A 17,063-nucleotide genomic window follows, 5' to 3' on the forward strand; every position below is an offset into this window, starting at 1 on the left:
AGCAGAGAACCTGATGCGGGGCTCGATCCCAAGACCCTGGGGTCATGACCTGAGCCGAAGGCAGAGGCTGACCCAGGCGCCCCCAGATCTGCTCTTTGAGCTCAAATTTAATCCCGGGATGTACCCAAATGGCAGAAGCGAAAAGGAAAAGGAGCCCCCAGCTCAGAGGGCATTCTCTTTTCTTGATGACGCCCTCTACGCTTTCAGCTGCCAACGCACAGGGCTGCCCCAAACGAGGGCATCGGTTCGGGTCACAAATGGTGGGGAGCGGCCGCCAGAGGGACTGTTTTCAAATCGTCGACTACTGCTTTACACGCTCCTGCTCCAAGCGTGCCAACACCCTTGTTCACTCGGAACAGATTTTCGGCCGCGGTTCAAAGCCACAGCATTTGGGGTTCGCAGGCGTTGCGAGTTAGGTCCCAAGTAACTTGATACTTACTGTGAAAAGTTAAAATATAGCTGTTGGCAGATCACTGAAGCATCTTTTAAATTGGAAATTTCTAAGAGTTGTAGGTCTTTTTCATACGAGACGTGCAGGGGCTGATCCCCGGTGACAAAAGGCGGAGGAGTGGTTACCTTTCTGGGAGACGTGTATTCACTCCCCGGGAAGGGAGCATTTGGGGATGTCGGAAAAGTTCTGCATTTCTTTCTTTTTTTAAAGGATTTTTAAAAATTGATTTGAGAAGGCAAGAGCACAAGCAAGGGGAGCCGCAGGCAGGGGGAGCAGCCGGCTCTCCACTGAGCGAAAGACTAACACTGGGATCCATCCCAGGATCAGGACCCGAACCAAAGACAGACAGGTGACTCACGGAGCCTCCCAGGCACCCTAAGTTCGGCATTTCTAACTGAGGGGATGACAGAGACACGTATTTATGGGACAGTCCTACAACTGTACCCTTAGGATGTACCCAATCAAAACCAGGGCTTTGACGTTATTCACGTGTTAATTGTCACATCGCTCTCACTTGCCTTTGGAGAAACTGCCCTGGGGTGGGGTGAGCAGGAGGAGGCGGAGTTTGTGTGTGGAATCGCACAGAAGCGGAGAGCCAGAGCGCCTCCTGAGGCTGTTCCAACGGGAAACCCCGCTAAATAATTAAATTTAACCCCTGTTAAATAATCGCAATTGCAACCTGGGGTTTGGAGAAAGCGGGGGAGGGCGGTCGACACCCTTCCCAGAACGCTTTATGATGTGGCCTCTCCTTACCCCCTGACACCATCACTCCCCATCACTCCCCCCCTACCCCTGACTGTAAAAGAATCCATTTCTGTTGTTTTAAACTGCTCACCACTACGCTTGCCATAACTTGTTCCAGTGGCCACGGGAAACGAACATGAGGATTCTAATTACTGCTTTCAAAATATTGTCATCATGCCCCCTGTCCCCTCTTTCCCTTTCTTCTGTCTGCCTTCAACAAGATACCCATCCGCAGAAACCAACTCAAAATGGGTTAAAGACCGGGAGGGAAGAGCTGAAATCGTGGTATTCCTGGAGAAGAACATGAACACACAGAGAAAGCTTCTTTTTTTTTTTTTTTTTTTTTAAAGATTTTATTTATTTATCAGAGAGAGAGAGAGAGAGAGAGAGAGCGAGCACAGGCAGACAGAATGGCAGCAGAGGCAGAGGGAGAAGCAGGCTCCCTGCCGAGCAGAGAGCCCGATGTGGGACTCGATCCCAGGACACTGGGATCATGACCTGAGCCGAAGGCAGCTGCTTAACCAACTGAGCCACCCAGGCGTCCCCAGAGAAAGCTTCTTGATGTCGATCTTGGTGACGCCTTCACGGATATGACACGAATGGCCCAGGCACCAAAAGCAAAAACAGACAAACGGGACTACGTCAGACTACAACGTACCTGCCCAGCACAGGAAACAATCAGAAGAGTGGAAAGTCAGCTTCTGGGACGGGAGAAAGTATTTGCAGACCATATATCCAATCGGTGTGTGATGCTACCCCAATATATGAGAAACTCCTACAACTCAATAGCAAAAAACTAAAAGCTTGAATTAAAAAAATGGTCCAAGGTTTTGCACAGACAGTTCTCCAAAGCTGACGTACCAATGGCCAGCGGCTACTCGAGACGGGGCTCAGCATCATCACGGACAGGGAGATGCCAATCAACACCAGGAGGAGGGGGGACTGCACACCTGTGAGAAGGGCTGCTACCAAAAAACCGAGAGATAGGTGGCTCAGTGGGTTAAGCCTCTGCCTTCGGCTCAGGTCATGATCTCAGGGTCCTGGGATCGAGCCCCAAATTGGGCTCTCTGCTCAGCAGGAGGCCTGCTTCCTCCTCTCTCTGCCTACTCGTGATCTCTGTCTGTCAAATAAATAAATAAATAAAATCTTAAAAAAAAAAAAAAAAAGCGAAGACATAGTAAGTGTTGGTGAGGATGGGGAGAAACCGGAACCCCTCTGTGCTTCTGGTGGGAACGCAGACACTATGGGAAATGGTACGGAGCTTCTTCCAAAAATTAGAAGTAGAATTCCCGTATGGTCCAGCGATCTCTTCTGGGTGTGCCCCCTGACCCCCAAACTAAGCTGAGATCAGGAAGAGACACCTGCATTCCCACACTCACTGCAGTGCTGTTCGTAATAGCCAAGGCGTGGGAGGAAGCCGAATCGAGGCCCATAATAGGGAAATGCTGCGCAACTGAAGGAGGAACTAAATACAGGGACGCAGCGCGACACCTGACAGAGCGTTTGCCACAATTGGGTAAACCCTGCCACCGCTTCGCGATTTCTCTTGTCCACACACGTCCCGCTATTGTGCATCAGCACGAAGTCCCAGTTAGCCCGCAGATGTCCCAGAACGATCCCTCCCTGGGGGCCGGAGGACCCCTACTGGATCTCAACTCTCGCCGGAGCATCCACAGGAGAAAAATGAGACGGAGACCGCGGCAGCAGAGAACTGGCATAGAGCGTGCGCGATGGCACGCACAGTTCCTGCAAGTCCCCGCCTATTCCCAGACCCTACAGGAATATTCTGCTCCTTTATTATGACTGCAAAGCAGAACCCCGCATCTCTCCCTGTGGGACTTAGACCCCAGACTGGGCCCCCACTCCCCCGTCCAGTGTGTTCTCTTGCAATAAAGTTCCCTCTGCTCTGTTCTACTCTGACTCATCCTTGAATTCTTTCTTGGTCCAAAGTCCAGAACCCGACATAGGCTGGCGGTGGAGGTTGCGGGGCCCAGGAACCACGCCAGTGTCTGGTATCCAAGTATCCATAGACAGATGGATGAATAAGGAAAATGCGGTATATGCATACAACAGAACAGCCTTAAAAAAGAAAGGAAATCCTGCCATTTCCAACCACAGGGATAGGCCTGGAGCACATTATGCTATAACTTAGATCTGCATAAAGGCAAATACTGCGCGACTCCACTATATACTGTATCTAAAATAATTAGACTCGGGGTGCCTGGGTGGCTCAGGACATGATCCCAGAGTCCAGAGATCGAGCCCCCCATCTGGCTCCCTGCTCCGTGGGAAGCCTGCGTCTCCCTCTCCCGCTCCCCCTGCTTGTGTTCCCTCTCTCCCTGTATCTCTGTCAAGTAAATACATAAAATCTTAAAAAAACAAATAAAGTAAAATAATTTAACTCAGAGAAGCAGAGCGCAGACGCACGGGAGTCGGGGCTAGAGAGGAAGGGGACATGGAAGTGCCTTTCCCACTGTATAAAGTTTCAGCTACCCAACGCTGCTAAGTTCTGGGGATCTGCTGTACAACACGGGGCCTGTAGTCGACAATTCTGCATTGTGCTCTGAATGTCTCCAGAGGTCGATCTCATGTTAAGGGTTTTTATCACACGAAAAACAATGAAGGAAAACCAGCAAGCGGGATGCAAAGAACTGTTGGGAGATGAGGGTTACGTCTATGAACTTGATCGTGGTGATGCTTCCAGAATGGAAGAGTATTTCCACCGTAAAGCTGAAAATAGAGGAAGATAGATTTCTTGAGCTTGAATATCTCCCTTTTCCTGCCAAATCATCCTAAAGGGCCACCCTGGATGTCCACGCCTGCACCTGCCCAGCACCTGCCTCCTTCATTCAGAATTCAGCCTAATTCTCCTGGGAAGACCCCGTGTGTCAGACTCACTGGGACAGGCAGGGGTGGGGTGTGCGTTTGCGAGGGCTCTAACCAGCCCCCACTGCAGGCTCCCTCTTTCTAATTCCTAGGAGATGGGCATGGAGTAGAAAGGTCACTTTTTTTTTTTTTTTAAACCAGTACCCTGGAAGACTCCCACACACAACTTTAAGAACCACTGCCTTGAATGCAAAAATGCATTTCCTATTCAAACATTTTTTTGGTTCTATTAAAAACCCCAAATCCAACCACTCATCATCAGGGAAATGCAAATCCAAATAATAATGAGCTATCACCTCACACCTGTCCGGGCAGCTGAAGTCAAAAACACAAAGAGAGGGGCGCCTGGGTGGCTCAGTGGGTTAAGCCTCCGCCTTCAGCTCAGGTCAGGATCTCAGGGTCCTGGGATCAAGCCCTGCATCAAGCTCTCTGCTTGGCAGGGAGCCTGCTTCCTCCCCTCTCTCTGCCCCTCTGCCTACTTGTGGTCTCTGTCTGTCAAATGAATAAACAAAATCTAAAAAACAAACAAACAAAAAAACCACAAACTGTCGGCAGTTGCTGGCAAGGACCTGGAGGAAAGGGAATCCCCGTGCACTGTGGGTGGGAACACAAACCTAGGGCAGCCCCTCTGGGAAACAGCATGGAGGTTCCTCAAAAAATGAAAAATGGAAGTATCATTTGATTCAGTGATCCTACTACTGGGTATTTATGCAAAGAATACAAAAATGAATTAGGAAGGACATATGCTCCCCTGTGTTTACTGCAGCATTACCTGCGACAGCCAAGATACAGAAGCAGCCCGCGTGTCCATCAGACTGGTGAATGGATAAAGATGATGTGTAGACAGACAAGGGACAACTACTCAGCCATCAGACAGGGCACGGTCCTGCTATTTGCAATGACGTGGACGGAGCCTGACGGCGCGATGCTAAATGAAATCAGTCCGTTAGAGAAAGACAAATACCATCTGATTTCACTCATATGTGGAATTATAAAAAAAAAAATGAACAAAGGAGAGAGAGAAAAAAAAAAAAAGAGACCAAAAACCAGACTCTTAACTATAGAAAACTGATGGTTACCAGAGGGGAGATGGGTGGGGGATGGGATTAAGAGTTCACTTGTTGGGGCACCTGGGTGGCTCAGTGGGTTAAAGCCTCTGCCTTCGGCTCAGGTCATGATCCCAGGGTCCTGGGATCGAGTCCCATGTGGGGCTCTCTGCTCAGCAGGGACCCTGCTTCCTCCTCTCTCTCTGCCTGCCTCTCCGCCTATTTGTGATCTTTGTCTGTCAAATGGATAAATAAAAAAAAAAGAGTTCACTTGTCACGGGGCTCCTGGCTGGCTCGATGGACAATATGAGTCTTGATCTCTGCGGTCATGAGTTAGAGCCCCATGTTGAGCAGAGAGATTACTTATTAAAAAAAAGACACTTATAAAGAGCACTGAGTAATATATAGAATTGATGAATTACTGTATTATACATCCGAAGCTAATTTAGTATTGTATGTTGATTATACCGGAATTAAGATAAAATAAGCAAAATTCAACCGAGTAAATGGAAGAGCTAATGGGCTTTATTAAGCAATTCATGAATCGGGAAGCATCCCTCTTAGCAAGTAGAGAGATGTTCGGAGGAGTTTGACAAAATGTAAGGTTTTTATGGGTAAGCGGGTCAGGCAAGGAAGCGATTAGCCAAAGAAAAAGAAAGGACTTCTTTTTGGGAGGAAGGGACTGGAAGGATTTTTATCACGTGGATTACCTCTCCAACGCTGATCAGGAAATTTCAGATGGGCTGTTAACGGGTCATATTCCTGGAGAGACTGAAACCATAATCTAGTCTTTGTGTGGGTGGTGGTGGTGATTGGGGGGGAATGACCCCATTTAGGACTTGCTTCTTTCTTTTAAAACACTTCTTAGTAAATACAGTAGCAAGACCTAGAAGTTCCAGCAGAGGGGAATGTTACTGCATGGAAGAAAAAGTCTTGGCAGGGAAATGAGATTTGACAAGCCCCACTTTCCAGAGCAGGAAAATGAAGATGTTTCCTTTGGAGGATGTCCACCTGTGAATGGGTTTCTCCAACACGCACACTCTTCGAGAGCTCCAACGAGAATCAAGGCACTTTGCAGAACAAATATGGCTGATTGTGTTTACGTTCTGTGAATCTGGGAAATTGTCAAAGCATGCGGCTGCTCAATTAGGGAGATCGTTGTTTTCAAGGAAATTATGTCGGTGCCCCTTGCCAGGTCAAGGATGCATTTGGTTCTAAGTTGGTTGATTTATCAATGTCATGCTTGGCACTGTTTTCAGGAAGCTGTGAATGAAGCAGTCTGTCTGTTAATCCCTAAACGAAACCGTGAAATTGGTGCAAAGTGGTGTTTATTCTTGGACTGGAGACTTGCTCTCCTGTTTCTGCATCCTTCCTGGTGAGGTTTTCTCCATGGATGCAGAATTGCGCAGGTAGAAATTCTGAATCCACCCGGGGAGAGACACTGACATTTCTTAGCAGACCTCCTGTGCAAGCGATTTATACATCATGGCCTTTTGTCCTCCCTGCCATCCTGCAACATCTCGATTAGCTTCTCTTTTCTAACTAAAGGGTAGGAAATGTGTCCAGATCATATAGGGAGAAGTGCCTGAGTCAAGCTCTGAATCTTGGTCTAGCTGACCCATAGACGGCCAAAGAGCATCTCAATTTCCTGTTACTCAAACAGGAGGAGGTTTATTACTTTTAGCCAAAAGGGAAGAAATGTGACAAAAGAAATACCATCTGCATTAGCTAAAGATGAGGTCCAGCTCCCCTCAAAGCACAGCCTTGACAGTGAGCTTGTGCAGCAAATGGGGCTTTGCAGATGTAGTTGAATTGAGGACCTGGAGATGGGGAGACTATCTAGGTGGGCCCCTCATCATCATAAGGGTCCTTGTCATCATCATAAGGGTCCGAAGTTCAGATAGTGCTGTGAACACTTTCACAGAGGATACCTTTCCTGATTCTAGTTTCAGCTCCCGTCATGATCTCAGGGTCTTGAGAGCAAACCTGCGCTGGGCTCCACGCTCAGCTGGGAGTCTGCTTGAGATACTCTCCCTCTGCCCTTTCCCCACTTGTACTCTCTGTCTCTAAAGTAAATAAATAAAACTTAAAAAAAAAAGCGGGGGCGCCTGGGTGGCTCAGTGGGTTAAAGCCTCTGCCTTCGGCTCGGGTCATGATCCCAGGGTCCTGGGATCGAGCCCCACATCGGGCTCTCTGCTCAGCGGGGAGCCTGCTTCCCTTCCTCCTCTCTCTCTGCCTGCCTCTCTGCCTACTTGTGATCTCTGTCAAATAAATAAATAAAATCTTAAAAAAAAAAAAAAGCGAGGCAGGAGAGAAAGTCAGAGGTATGTCAGAGGTATGACATGGGAGCTTAGGAACATAGGTGACCTGTAGCAGCCAGAAAGGCAAGGAAGTGATTCACCCTTACAGCCTCTGTAAGGATCTCAGTCCTGCTGATACCCTGATTTTAGCCTGGTGGGCCCCATCCTGGACTCGGGACTTCCAGTAAAACATCAACCATGGGTTGTTTTTTGCCACTCAGGGTTACTTTGTTTCAGCAGCCACAGGAAACTGATACAGTCTCCAAGCATTTTGACTGAACATATCCCGCAATAAGAAAGTTCGCAGGGTACCGATGCAGGCCTATTATAAAGCAATTGTCTTTCTCTGATGATTGACTTACTTCCCTTGGCATAATACCCTCTAGTTCCATCCATGTCATTGCAAATGGCAAGATTTCATTCTTGTTGATGGCTGAGTAGTGTGTGTGTGTGTGTGTGTGTGTGTGTGTGTGTGTGTCTTCTTTCTCCATTCATCTGATGACAGACATCTGGGCTCTTTCCATAGCTTGGCTGTTGGGGACAGTGCTGTGAACACTTTCACAGAGGATACCTTTCAAAATTCCAAAGTGGTTTATTTTGGGGAGAGAAGTGATGTAATAATGAAAACCTTCCTCCAAATGCTCTCTCTGTAGCAGGAGTCTCTTCAGACGAGCAAGCTGTTTTCTGTCTGCGTGAAGGATGGACTCCTTATGTGACAGACTGAGAGGCTTGGTCTCGAAATTATTTGTGAGGTTACATATTCCTCAGAACTACTCATTATGGAAAACTTTTTTTAAAAAAGTGATCTATCTATCTATCCGAGAGAGAGAGAGAGAGAGAGCGAGCACAAGCAGGGGGAGCAGCATACAGAGGGAGAAGCAGGCTACCGCTCGCTGCAGGGCTCCATCCCAGGACCCTGGGATCATGACCTGAGCCAAAGGCAGACACTTAACTGACTGAGCCACCCAGGCATCCCTCATTATGGACAACTTAAACAAATTTAAATGTCATTTAAAAAAAAGATTCTATTTATTTATTTGTCAGAGAGAGAGAGAGAGAGAGAGGGAGCACAAGCATGGACCAGGAGGGGGAGCAGCAGGCAGAGGGAGAAACAGGTTCCCCGCTGATGCAGAGCTCGATCCCAAGACTCTGGGATCACGACCTGAGCTGAAGGCAGACTGAGCCACCCAGGAGCCCCCTTGAGGCTGTTTCTTAACTACAAAGGTCTGTAGTGGAGGCACAGGGCAGAGTGACTAACACACACCTTATTGTGGGTATGCGTTACCTGCAGCCCTGGGGTGGCACGGGGGGGGGCGCTGCTGAATGGAAAGGCCCTTTGTATCTCCGCTGTCTGATCTGGAGCTGACGGCATCAACCAGGGACCACCAGCTTCGCGCCCACCTCTCGAGCCATGTTAGATACCTCGACAGCCGTCCTGTGTTGTGTGCCCCCCAAAGACGATGTTAATCAGGGACGTGACGGAGGCATTAACTAGCTTGATTGTGGCAATCAGGTCACGATGTATACGTGTATCAAACACCAAGGCATACGCCTCAAATATGCATAATTTCCAGTTGTCAGTTTTACTCCAATAAAGCTGATAAAATATACAATGCCGTGCAAAGAGTACTTGCCTCTGATTTCTGATCTTTGCAGATGTTCTGGGAAAAGGGAGGGTCTGCCCACTCAGCAACCTTCTGTGCAGCTAATTACCCAGAGAGTTTTGTATTAGAAAACAGTGACACTGGCCCTACCAGGGAAGCAGAGAATCCCAGACTTGCCACGATCTCAGAGATTCTGATTCGCAGCCTTATGATCAGATGACTTGTGTCGTCCTAACAGAAGTTCAAGCCCCAGTAGAGCTTCACGCAAACGCCTTAGACAAAGTCTGTACATTTGTTTTGAAATTAACGCTGCTCACCCTGCAACCATGCCATTCCGCCCCTGTGTTTTTACTCATGAGAAATGAAAACGTGTTTACACAAAGATGTGTACACAAATGTTCTTCACAGCTTTATGCACGACAGTCCCAGACCGGAAACAACTTCATCAACCAGCAACAGGAGAATGAGGGTTTCTTTTTTAAGAAGTGGCATATTCAGACGACGGAGCCCCACTCAGCAATGAATACGAATGGATTACTACCCAATAAGCTGATTAAGAAGTGGGCAAAGCAATGAAGGAGACATTTTTCCCAAAGACAGGTGAATGGCCAGCTTGTACCTGAAAAGATGCTCAGTATCCCTGCTCACCCGGGAAACAGGGGTCAGAACACCTGGAGATGTGCCCTCACACCTGTCAGAACAACCACCATTGGGGCGCCTGGGTGGCTCAGCGGGTTAAAGCCTCTACCTTCGGCTCAGGTCATGATCCCAGAGTTCTGGGATGGAGCCCCGCATCGGGCTCTCTGCTCAGCGGGGAGCCTGCTTCCTCCTCTCTCTCTCTGCCTGCCTCTCCGCCTGCTTGTGATTTCTGTCAAATAAATAAATAAAATCTTAAAAAAAAAAAAAAAGAACAACCACCGTCAAAGGACACGTGAGAGCAATAGCTGGTGAGCCTGTTGAAAAAAAGGGAACCACCGTGCTCTGCTGGTGGGAAGGCAAGCCTGGGCAGCCACCGTGCGAAACGGGATGGAGGGTCCTCAGAAAGTTAGAAACGGAAATAGCCCCTGCGCGCCAGCTGTTCCACTTCTGGGTCTGGGAAATGACAGCAGGATCTTGTGAGACCGGATGAGACTGGGCGCGTTCAGGGCAGCATGGCCCGAGACATTAGACAGGACCCTCAAGAGACACTCGCACACCTGGTTCACCGCAGTGTTATTCGTGACAGCCCGGACACAGAAGCAACCCGACGGCGCATCGGCAGGTGAATGGATAAAGATGCGGTGTATGTATTCCGAGGAAGAAGGAAACCCTGGCGCGTGCCACAGCACGGATAAGCCACGAGGCCACCGTGCTAAGTGGAATGCATGAAGGAACGACAAGTACTGTCCGATTCTCCGAGGGGCGATCTAAAAAAGCCAAACTCACAGAAACACGTCGAGGCAGTTACGAGGGAATGTGGGAACGGGGGAGATGCGGGTCAAGAGGAGAAACTTCGAGCGCCGAGATGAGTAACTTCTGGAGATCTCACGGGCCGTGGGGGGATTTCAGTTCATGATCCCGGATTATACACTCGCAAGCTGCTGACGTCCTCACCACGAAGAAGAAATGGTTGTTCGTTAGGGGACGTGACTGACATTTTGCTGAAAGCACACAGTGCATGACTTCCATTATGGGGATTCCTAGAGGAATCAACTAATCTATGGTCTAAATATGAGAACACAGGTTTTCCAGGGCCAGCTGGGGCCAGAAACACCTGCTCCTCCCTCCCCACCACCGCCCTGCCCCCATCACTGGCAGGGGCTCTACTGCCAGACCACTTGCCCAGGAGCCTGGAAACCGACTGTGGATATTGCCAATGCCACGGTCAGCGATGGGGCAGAGAGCCCGACCCAGGCCTGCTTTGTTCCCAAGCTCAGGTTGCCAGATTTAGTGAACAAAACCATAGGATATGTAACTTAATTTGAATTTCAGATGAATAATTTTGGGGGGGGGGGTCAGTGTATCTCATGCCATATTTGGCACCCATTTATCCTAAAAAAATCATTCATTATCTGAAATTCAAATTGAGCTGTGCGTCCTGAATGGTACCCCGAATTTTCTGGGGGTAGGCACGACAGAATGCCAACACAAACTAGTTAGGCTCATTAGCTGATGGTGTCAAACCTGGGAAAGGACGGGCCTCCCGGCTTTGGGGCAGGAATCCGGGTTGCTCCGGCCTCCTGGTCCCCCCCCGGCGGGAAGCCATCCGCGGGGCGCTGTCCGGGGTCAGCCCCCCACACTGGGCCTCACAGCCGGCCTGCGGCAGAGGCGCAGGGGCACAGCATGTCAGAACGTGGTAAGAGCCTCCAGGAGATTCCAAGGCATGTGGAGCCCGTGAGAAGCACCGTCTTGGAGGAAGAGATGCTGTTCTTTTCCAGAGAAGGAGCAGGGTTTTGATCAAACTATGCCACCGAGAGTTTGCAGGAGCTCACTTAGCCCGTGGAAGATAATAACCGCACCAGGACAGGTTCACCCGCTGGGTCAGCCGTTCCCAGCCAGTCTTGCAAACCCCGACCCCTGCTTTCCAAGGCAGCTGTCTCCCTACTTCCCCTCCACAATCAGACTGTGATCAGCATCCAAGATGGCACAATTAAGTGGTAAAAACCAGGATGCGGGCATCGGCTGTCCCCTTTAAAGACATCACAAGGAGGCTTTCACATTTTGAAGAAAAAAAAAAAAAAGAAAGAAAAAAGAAAAGTGCTATTGTATTAATATGCCTAACCTGATGATGGTTTCTTCAAACGCCTTTTTTTTTCACTTAAGATATTAAGGCAGACATTTTACACCGTATCTTTGTGCGTCTGCAACATTAACGAATTATTAGACACTAATTGCTCTGGGTTCTAGCCACTTCTCTAAACAGACAAAGTTTTCCATTTGCAGAATTTAAAGCATACCACAGCAATTTGTGTTCCTTAATAGCTACAAATTTGTTAGCTTGACTTGGAACCAGCAAAACCTGGGAAGCTATTATGTAAATATAGATAATGTCTCTCCAATGATGGTAATTAATGCAGAGCTCCAGAAAGCTTTCTCTTTATGATTAGGTCTATCGTGGCGACGCCTGAAAGTCTGTGGAGGTGGCACAAAGTACCCCCAGAACATCTCCCTTGTTCCTTAGTGGTTTCTTTGGAGTCGGAGAAAGCCCTTCGGTTTCCTTTTGGAAACTGAGACCCAAAGAAAGGAAGTGATTCATGGAAGCAGAGAAATAGTTTGTGGAACGGGGCCTGGGAACCTTCCCCAGATATGCACGGGGCTTTAGAGTATCTACTGCCTCCAGATCAATGAAATTTAACATTTTGGGGGGTTGTGGATTGGGCAAAGGATGTGGAGGAGACAGTGATGGGTAAGAAATGGCCTCGGCCTTCAGGAAGCTTTCAGTACAATATGAGAAGTAGATATGAAATTAGCAACCATGTGGGGCGCCTGGGTGGCTCAGAGGGTTAAAGCCTCTGCTTTCAGCTCAGGTCATGATCCCAGGGTCCTGGGATGGAGCCCCGCATCTCAGGGATGCAGCAGCTGAGCTCTCTGCTCAGCAGGGAGCCTGCCCCCGCCCCCCTGCTTGCTTCTCTGCCTACTTGTGATCTCTCTCTGTCAAATAAATATTTAAATCTTAAAAAAAAAAAAAAAGAAATTAGCAACCATGTAAGACAGAGGGAAAAAACCCCCCACAGTGCTAGCTTTTAACTGTCTTGTCCTACTTACCACCGGGCCTTTGTATATGCTGTTTACTCTGCCTGGTTCACTCTCTCCCTCTTTTTTTTTTTTTTTAAAGATTTTATTTATTTATTTGACAGAGAGAAATCACAAGTAGATGAAGAGGCAAGCAGAGAGAGAGAGAGAGAGGGAAACAGGCTCCCTGCCGAGCCGAGAGCCCGATGCGGGACTCAATCCCAGGACGCTGAGATCATGACCTGAGCCGAGGGCAGCGGTTTAACCCACTGAGCCACCCAGGCACCCTCACTCTCTCCCTCTTCACCTGGTTAACTCCTCCTCATCCTCCTGCTCTGCCATCACTTCCTTCCCCTAGGAGAGGTCAGAGTTCCTCTCATTTTGTCATTTTACACTCAATTCTTAACCAGACCAAAAGCTCCTTGAAGCCCCAGTGACATCTTTGTCACTTCCCTTTATACTCATTCACATAAGAGTGTGAACTAGCATATTCTATGTATATGAAAACTATAAAAGATGCCTTGGACTTATATGTCAACAGAACAGAAGGTCTGAAAGAACAGGGACTTTTCTTTCTTCAGTTTTATTAGGGTATAACAGACACAAATCCTACATATTTAGGGTGCACAATGTTACGGCTTGATCTGCCCATACATTGTGAAATGATTGCCACAATCAAGCTAATTAGCATCTATTGCCTCCCAAGTTTCCTTTGCATGTGCTTGTGTGGTGAGACCACCTAAAACCCATTCTCTTAGCGAATTTAAAGTATACAATTCTGTATTATTAGCTATAGCCACCACGCTCTGTCTTAGATCCCCCAGAACTTACTCACCTCGTATCTGAAAGCTTGCCTGATGACCAACAACCCCACTCTGAAGCAGCCCCGAGTCCCGGTGACTTCCCTTCTCCCAAAGCTTCTCTGGGTTCTAAGTTTTACGGTGGAATAAACAGGGTCCCTTTTGGACTGACGGTCCTAGGCACTGCAGGACATCGAGCCTCCCCCTGAAGGCCAGGCTAGGCACTGGGACAGTCAGAATCCCACCAGCTTCTGGAGCAGCCCCTAGGGAGTGACAGCTCCCCCATCCAAGAGCCACAACTCTAGAAGCCCGACAGCACTGGCCCCCTCCGAAAACGCTAACCTAGGAGCTTGGCCCCACTAGGGCTTGACAGGACAGAAAGAACGTGCTGTGAGGAGTTACAGAATTTGGGAAGGTCTCTGCACCTTTTGGTGGAGGGCTGGTGCGTGGCCCAGAAGATGCTCCTGGCATTTCGTTTTCCTGTGTGCATGCCTCTGTCTGCTCATCCCAGACAACACGGAAGGCGTATTTATCAGATTTGGGTGTGAGAACAAAAAGAGAAGGCTCTTAGACCTCTGGCTCTTAGCCCGGATCACAGAATTAAGATTTGAAAAAATCTCAACAGGTTGAAAGGACGGTTGGAGAACCACTAGAGTAAATCACATGTGGGTGAATGCTAAGAATTGTTTTTTTTTTTTTTTTTAAAGATTTTATTTATTTATTTGACAGAGAGAAATCACAAGTACACTGAGAGGCAGGCAGAGAGAGAGAGAAGGAAGCAGGCTCCCCGCTAAGCAGAGAGCCCGATGCGGGACTCGATCCCAGGATCCTGAGATCATGACCTGAGCCGAAGGCAGCGGCTTAACCCACTGAGCCACCCAGGCGCCCAAGAATTAGGTTTTTACCCTCTCCTCCCCAATCCCCATGAATACAGGACAAAGGAGACTCAGCTTAAGAGAAATGTGTACGAAGGATCCTAGGAGGTTTAGGTACCTCCAGACCAGCAAAGTGAATGCAACCCATTGGTTATATTAAACAAGATATTAGGTCCACAGGCAGGGAGGGGACAATCCTGCTAAAGGGACAGTTACCCTTGACTTGCAAATCATACTGTTGGCTGAGTCCCCCCCACCTTCCCCATTCTCCTGGCTCCTCCTACTCTAGAGGAATCTTGCTGACACCACGACAATGTCAGATCCTACAGAGATCCTGGGATACAGACTGGTAAAGGGGGGGGCGGTTTTGCTCTTCGGCTGCCCTCTGGAATCTCAGTCCCACCACTGTTGAGCTTAGTGACACTGGTCAAGGCAGAGCGCCTCTCTGAGCCCCGTTCCGCGCCCTGTGAGGAGGGGCTGACCGGGTGTGAGGACTCCAAGACATGCTCACCACGGAGCACCAGGCGGCCTCCCGGCACCCCGAGGCCCCTTCCACAGAATTTCTAAGACCGAGAGTGATTTTACTTCTTTCCTTTTCATCTAGGTTTGATGAATGCTTCAAACATTCCACACAGTGAAAAGTGAGGGTCTTGTTACCAATCCCAATTAGGTATTACAAAAGCCCCATAAATCTTGGTGAAGATGTTCTAGGGACGTGAAAGCTGGAATTGTACAGCCATTGTTCTAAAGAATACAGCAATCATTCTTCCAAAGTCCTTGTGTAATTTTTTGTCTGCTTAGCAGTGTGTGTCTATCAATAATTGGCTCGTTATTGATTCCTAACCCCAAAGAACACAGCTAATAGCTCCCGTTTTCCCAGCCAGCACGAAATGCAGAGGCCAGAGGACGCTGACAGATGGCTGTCTGCCTTATTATTTGGGGACGTGTCCCTCCAAAGCGCGGATGACCTACAGTTTCTGGGTGTCCCTGGCTTTGGAGAATGGGACTGGGTATTGATTTCTGTACTATCCTCTTAGTGTTTAATTAAACAAATCACAGCCCCCGAGTGTGTGCTAACAACCCAGTCTTACTCATTAACAAGCTAAGCGGCTCCCCCTGCGAGCCCTGCACACCTGTCACGGCTCTGGGCGCCGGGGAGCCCGTGGCTGCGTGGCAGTGTGGACCGGAATTCATAGCTCACGTCCCATTTTCTGTCTAAGCCCGGCTCTGTTCGAATCCTTAGGAAACAACCCTTGTTGCAGAGGATCCGGCCGGAGGAATCGGGGTGGCCTGGTTTTTTAGGGCAGCCGGACTGGCTGTGGGGTGCCCGGAGGGAGCACTGTCTCCGGGTGTGTGTCTGTGAGGGTGTTTCGGGAGGAGATCCGCATCTGAAAACCGGAGTCAGGAGGCTGCCCTCCCCCGTGCGGGTGGGCACCCTCTGGTCCCTGGAGGGTCTGAGTTGACCAGAAGGTAGAGGAGGGAAGACTGTGCCTCCTTCCTGTGTGGCTGACGGAGCTGGGACCCCGCCCTGGCCTCCTTCCAGGCTTTCCAGCACCGGCTGCCCTGGTGCTTATGCCTTTGGACTTGGACGGGAGGACCCCGCTGGCTTTCCTGGGGCGCCAGCTTGTGGATGGTAGGTCATGGTACCTCTCGGTCCCCCTAAGTGCGTGGGCCAACTTCTCACACCGAATCTCCGCCCACCCCCACCCCCTTAGCTGGTGTAAGGGCCCCGGAGTCTGGGGCTGTTCACTCCCCTGCACTGCCTGCCACAGCAGCTGCCCCCGGCGCGGGGGGACAGAAGTGAGAGGGGGAGCGGGGAATGACCACGGGGATCGGCCACGAGCTCCGTGAGACATTCAGACGGCAGCTTCCCGCCTCGTACCCGCCTCGCTCCCCCAGATTCTCTTTCCCTTAGAGGTAAATACACCTCAGGGGCCAGTCCCGGTGGCTCAAGGTGGGCCGGCCGCTGTTGTATTGCTTGTGAAGAAGAAAACCTCATACAACCCACACGTCCGTCCTTCGAAGAGAGGATAAATCCATGCAGCGTGCTGAAATTCGGGGGCGTAGGAAACCCAGGGCAAACAGAACAGACTAGAACCACACATACGGTACCATGTATTGCATTCGGTTTTTGTCTATTTTTTTTTTTTTAAGATTTTTATTTATCTATTTGATAGACAGAGAGAGATCACAAGAAGGCAGAGAGGCAGGGGGAAGCAGGCTCCCCGCTGAGCAGAGAGCCCGATGCGGGGCTTGATCCCAGGACCCTGAGATCATGACCTGAGCCGAAGACAGAGGCTTAAACCACTGAGCCACCCAGGCGCCCCTACGTATTGCATTCGGAAGCGTTATATGCATCACACGTACAGACGTGAAGGAGGAATGCCGAGCCCACGGGAGGACGTCGGGAGCGGGAGGGAAGGGAGGGAGGCAGGTACTGGGAGGCGTCAGCGGAGGGGGACACGCCCCTCCTTCTAGAGCAGCAGGTCTGAGCAAACGTGACATTGGGCTGAGAACCTTCCACCGTGTGGGGGACGTGTAGGCCTTCCTCATCTTGTTCTCTCTTTTCTCCTTGTGCTGGAAAGATTTCAGATAAGACGGCTTTCCAGAAACATCTAGATGTTTCCAGAAACATCCATGGTATGT

Source organism: Mustela nivalis, assembly GCF_964662115.1.
Source record: "Mustela nivalis genome assembly, chromosome: 18".
In the NCBI taxonomy this organism is placed as follows: Eukaryota; Metazoa; Chordata; class Mammalia; order Carnivora; family Mustelidae; genus Mustela; species Mustela nivalis.